The sequence below is a fragment of the Cibotium barometz genome, chromosome 42 (assembly GCF_041138505.1).
Source record: "Cibotium barometz isolate CiBa-2024 chromosome 42, ASM4113850v1, whole genome shotgun sequence".
In the NCBI taxonomy this organism is placed as follows: Eukaryota; Viridiplantae; Streptophyta; class Polypodiopsida; order Cyatheales; family Cibotiaceae; genus Cibotium; species Cibotium barometz.
Window position 1 is genome coordinate 6,857,697 of NC_141087.1, and position 6,000 is coordinate 6,863,696.

Consider the following 6,000-nt stretch of genomic DNA (forward strand, 5'->3'; position numbering starts at 1 on the left):
AAAAAACACTTAATTTAAAGAAATTTTTTTAAAATTTTCTTTTGTTTTTTTCTCCTTTTGTTGGTTTTTTTTTAATTGTTTGTTTGTTTGTTTTTGTTTTTGTTTTTGTTTTTAAAAAAAAAATAAAACTAATAAATTTCGTACCTAATTACAAAAAATATGAATTTACTAATTATGCATTCAATTACCAAAAATTCTAAAAAATAAAAATAAAAAATGCAAGCTACGTTAATTATGCAAAATTTTACAGAAATTGAAAAAATGAACAATGGTTTCAAAATACATAAGTAAAAATTGTTTTTCTTTCTTTTTTTCTCCTTTTTTTTTCTATCTCTTTTTCCTTTTCTTTTTTTTCTTCTTCTTCTTTTTTCTTTCTTTTTTTTTAAAAAAAATATTTATTTTTTATTTTTTATATTTATTATGATTATTTTTATTTAAAAATAAAACAAAAACATGAAAAATAAAAAAATTAAAATTTGCACCACCTACCTTATCCCTCGCCGCTCACAGCCCATCGCACGCCGGATTTGTCGCCGCCGCACCCACGTTCGTCTGCAACGGCCCCTCCTTCCTATTTTCTTCAACGCCGACCTCACAGCTGTCGCCACCTCGACTCCACGCTGCAGGCTTCCACCTTCTACAGGCTGCAGCTCGTCGCCTTCCACTCCAACTGGCCAACGCCGACGCTCGTTGCCTTCCACTCCACTTCCTTCGCGAGCTGCAGCCTACTTCGCTGCCAGCCCTTAGCTGCTGCAGGCGCTTTTGTCTACACCTCGCTTCGCATGCTCGGCCTTCGGCGGCCTTCAACGGCCTCCGCTTCCTTCTTCGTCGAGGACAGGCTCAGTAGACGCCTTTTGCTGCCCCTTCAGCTCCTTGCTCCTTGCACGCCTTTACCAACTTCCACGCAGGTCGCTTCCACCTCCGGCTGCCCACCCGCTTCTGCTTAAAGCCGCCTCTTCGCTTCTTCTTCGTTTTTTCTTCTTTCAGCCACCGTCCGCAGGCTGCGCCCGCTGCAGACGACCCCGACCAGCTGCCACTTAAATGAATCAAAAATATATATATATATATATATATAATTTTTTTTAAAAAGCCGCCTCAGCACCAATTTCTCAGCCGTCGTCTAACTGTCCTTAGCCCTTCTTCTCTTTTGCTTGCTTGCGCCCTTCGCTAGCCAGACCACCAACATCTTGCTTACTTGCGCCCTTCACTTAGAGACTTGCACACGCATGTGGACAGATTTAACACCACCTTCTTCACTCCAATGTGCCACCCAATGAAGTGATGGGTTGCCTCCACGCAGCCAGTCCCTCACTTTTATGCTTTCGGCCTTCGGCCACTTCACACCGGCCAGGCCTTTGGCTTCTTTTTTATTATTTTTTACTATTTACATGTTAGCGAGAAGCATGAAAACATGAAATGACAAAAAACAATGAAGGTAAGCATAATGAACGGTACTTGAAAAAGCATAAAAGATAAAAGCAATAAAACATAAAAAACAATGCGGGAGAAACCTCAACCGCTCAATGGTTTTTTTTTCTTCTTATCCTAATCTTATCCACTCACACCGAGATCGCACACCCGAACTTAACCTAATCACTCAATGGTTTTGCAACCAAAAGAGGAAATAGTGGTGGTTTCCACACACTCTCAACCGGATTTGAGTCTTCTCCCCGGCAGCGGCGTCAATGGAGAGACGGAAAACTCTCTCACTTGTAGCAAGAGTAGTATGATCCACACTTAGCTCAATCCAATGGGATTTGCATCCCTTTCGGAGCTAGGGATTCAACCCGTACCGGTGCACAAAAGCTTATCCATTTGATGGAGAGAATGCTAAGAAAACTACTACTATTGACATAGACTCAACACACACTAAGCTCAATCTTGCTATTGCTCACTCAACTCCACATTCCATTCATCCATACATCCAAACAAGAAGAAAGCCTAGCTATTGCTTACACAAGATCAAGCATTCTTCATTCTCAAATACTCATTTCCCTAGCATGCACACAACTCTTGAAGCTATCAATAAGAAACATGCATACTAGAGAATTGACATGAGAAGAGAGACAAATATCAACTCATTGCATTGAATTAACAAAAGAATAGAACTTACAACAATGTTGATGGGGAGAGAGAAGAGCTTGCACCTCTATGGAAGAAGAGGGAGAGCTAGTCTCAAGAGAGCTCAAACATGAGTTTGCCCAATGTGTCCATGCTCTCAAATGAGCCACCTTTTATACAAAAATTCTAGAACTCCCAAAAGTTTCCATGTGGGATTATTGTCAAACCCACTCCCACACTCATCCACAAAGTGGAACTCTTTTCAAGAGCCCTAAGTGTCTTTTTTGTTGCATCCTTGTATTGATCTTCATTTGTCATGCAACAATGATCATGTCATTAAGAATTGCCCTAAGCTAAAGGCTAAAGAGACAAAGAAGAAAGAGTCAAATGCAGCCACAATAGCGGATGCTTCTACAAATGCAGATTCTGCAAATGTTGTGCAGGATACAGAATGGGCGTTTAGCATGTATTGCCAGTATGACCCATCTGTACATGATGCATGTTTGGCAGTTTCTGTTGACTCTCATGTTTGGTATTTTAACAGTGGTGCTACAAAGCACATTACCTCCCATCGTGATATGTTCACTTGTCTTGAGGCTGTCTCTAATGGGAATACTGTCACATGTGCCAATAATGCTTCTTACCCAGTGAAGGGCATTGGTAAAATTATGCTTACTGCTGCAAATGGTAGTGCTTTCACACTTTCAGATGCTTTGTATGTGCCAGGGATAAAGAAGAATCTATTATCTGTCTCTACGCTTGCTAGACTTGGATTTGTAGTCAAATTTGTGGATGACAGATGTACTATTCATGATTTGACTTCTGGTGATACGATTATTGCATCTGGCACCTTGTTTCGTGGGCTGCTGTATAGGCTCAATTCTTATGACAAGTGTGTGGAAGATTCAGCAAATGCAATTTCTGATGAAAAGGCAGTTTCAGATGCAAAACTATGGCATGCTCGTTTTAATCATCTGAACTTTGCTAGTTTGCTGCGTTTGCAGAAATTTGATATGGTTGCTTCATTGCCCCCTCTTGAGGCACCATTGAAACATGTTTGTGAAGGCTGTATTTTGGGCAAAATGTAGCGTTTGCGTTTTCAAAGGATGGTTCTGTGCGGGCCACTCGCAAATTGCAACTTGTACATAGTGATGTATGTGGGCCTATGCAAACTCCGTCATTTGGTAAACACTTGTACTTCGTGACTTTCATTGATGATTACTCAAGGCATGTATGGGTATATCCACTGAAGGCAAAGTCCGAAGTGTTTTTGTGCTTCAAACTGTTTTTTCTTATGGTTGAAAATGTATCCAATTGTACTGTGGGCACCCTCCGTTCTGATCGAGGGGGAGAGTACTTGTCTAAAGAGTTTGATGCATTTCTGGCTAGTCGTGGGATAAAACACCAATGTACAGTGCCGTATACCCCTTAGCAAAATGGTGTTGCTGAGAGGAAAAACAGGTCACTTATGGAGATGGCACGATGTATAGTCAAGAGCCAAGCTTGCCACATGCGTTTTGGCTTGAGGCTGTCATGTGTGTTGCATATGTACTCAACAGGTGTTCCACTAAGGCCTTGCAATCTATTACTCCATACGAAGCTTGGCATGGCAGGAAGCCTTCTATTAGTCACTTACGTGTCTTTGGTTGCTTGGCCTATGCTTTAGTGCCTATGTAACAATGCAGAAAATTGGATGATAAGGCTGTCAAATGCATTTTTGTTGGTTACAGTGCTGAGAGCAAGGGTTACAGATTATATCATCCACAGTCAAAGCGTATCTTGATTAGTCGAGATGTTGTTTTTGTGGAAGATGCTGTGCAGCCTTTGTTATCATGTACCAAAGAGACAGGTGTGAGCTCACGGGATGTATTTGATACATTGTTGCCTCTGTTTATAGGTGGGAATTCAAATGTAAGTCCTAATGAGACAAATATTCAGCCTATGCAGATTTCAAACGACATCATAGATCAGCCTATTTCTAATGTAGATTTACAGGATGTAATTCATGAGGATAGGGCTGAAAATGAGCAGGCTAGAGGTATGCCAAAATGGCTGGTGCAAACCTTGTGTGATAGTAAGATTGATGCACCTATGACTAGTCGTACTCATTCAGGTTTTCAGCATGCCTCTTATACATCAGATTGTTATGCTTTGGCTATGTCTAGTATGTGTGAAGAGGAAGAACCTCTTTCATTTGATAAGGCACAAAATTCAGAAAATTGGTTGCCTGCAATGCGAAGTGAATATGATGCTATAATGAAGAATGGTACATGGTCTTTGTGTGATTTGCCTATTGGTAAAAAGGCCATTGGATGTAAGTGGGTTTTTAAGTTGAAACGAAAGCCAGATGGCAGTGTTGATCGTTATAAGGCTAGACTTGTTGCAAAGGGTTATGCTCAAGAAAAGGGCATTGATTTTGATGAGACCTTTGCTCCCACTTGTCGTATGACTACCATTCGTAGCATTTGTGCATTGGCAGCTCATAATGGTTGGAATGTACATCATATGGACATAAAGACTGCATTCTTGAATGGAGATTTGCATGAGGAGATGTATGTATCGTAGCCTCGTGGTTTTGTTCAAAGAGGGTAGGAAAACAAAGTGTGCAGGCTGAAAAAGGCTTTATATGGTTTAAAGCAAGCTCCACGCTCTTGGTATGAAAAGATACATGCATATTTGACTGCACATGGTTTTCAGAATAGTCCAACAGAAAGCACTTTGTATGTTAAACGTGTGGATGGTGTACATCTAATCATTGCTCTCTATGTCGATGACATGCTGCTCACAGGACCAAATGAGAGTCATATTGCTGATTTTAAGGCTGATTTGAATGCCTCTTTTGAGATGTCAAATTTGGGGCATTTGCATCATTATTTGGGGATACAATTTAAGCAGTGTGATGGAGGTATTGCTTTGTGTTAGACAAAGTATATTGAGACATTGTTGCGGAGATTTGGCCTTGAAGACTGCAAGCCTATTGCTACTCCAATGGAGACAGGTTTGAAGTTGAGTCTTCATGATGCTGGAGATCACTTTGCACTTCTAAAGGCTGAATTTCAGCACACTTGGTTGAGCATTCAATTGCTCTACATATGGCTGCCCTCCATTAAACAAAGGTAGGAGCGAATAAAACATGTCCAGTGAGCATACATTATGCTGTTTTTTGCATGAAAGCATGGGATGAACTGAGTTTTCGACAAAAACAACATCTCTACTACTTACTAAAATTCGCCTTGAGACCGGATGGTAGAGTTTATATCCCTTACTTTCTGAACTATACCCCACAAATATGCATTTAACTGCCTTATCATCAAGCTTGTTGCATTGTTGCTGCTCAGGCACAAGAGCACAAGCAAGACAACCAAAAACACGCAAATGAGCCACAGAAGGCTTCCTGCCATGCCAAGCTTCATAAGGAGTTTTAGAATGCAAGGCCTTGGTAGGGCATGTATTCAACACATAGTTTGTGCACAGTTGCCTCTAACCAAAAACCATGAGGTAAATCTTGGGCTTTCACCATACATCGTGCCATCTCCATGAGAGACATGTTCTTCCTCTCAGCCACACCATTCTGTTGAGGTGTGCATGGCATTGTACATTGATTCCTTATGCCTTTTCAAGCCATATATGCATAAAATTCCTTAGACATATACTCCCTCCCTCGATCTGAATGAAGGGTGCATTCACATGCATTTTCAGCCATGAATACAAAGCACATAAAAAAACCTTGACTTCTGCTTTAATAGATACACCCAGCTATATCTAGAGTAATCATCAAATAAATGTGACAAAGTAGAGATATCCCCCAATAGATGGTGTCCTCATAGGACCACATACATCACTATGTATAAGCTGTAATTTCTAACAGCTCTCACAGATCCATCCTTTGGAAATGATGCTCAATGCATTTTACCAAGAATACACCCCTCACATACATGT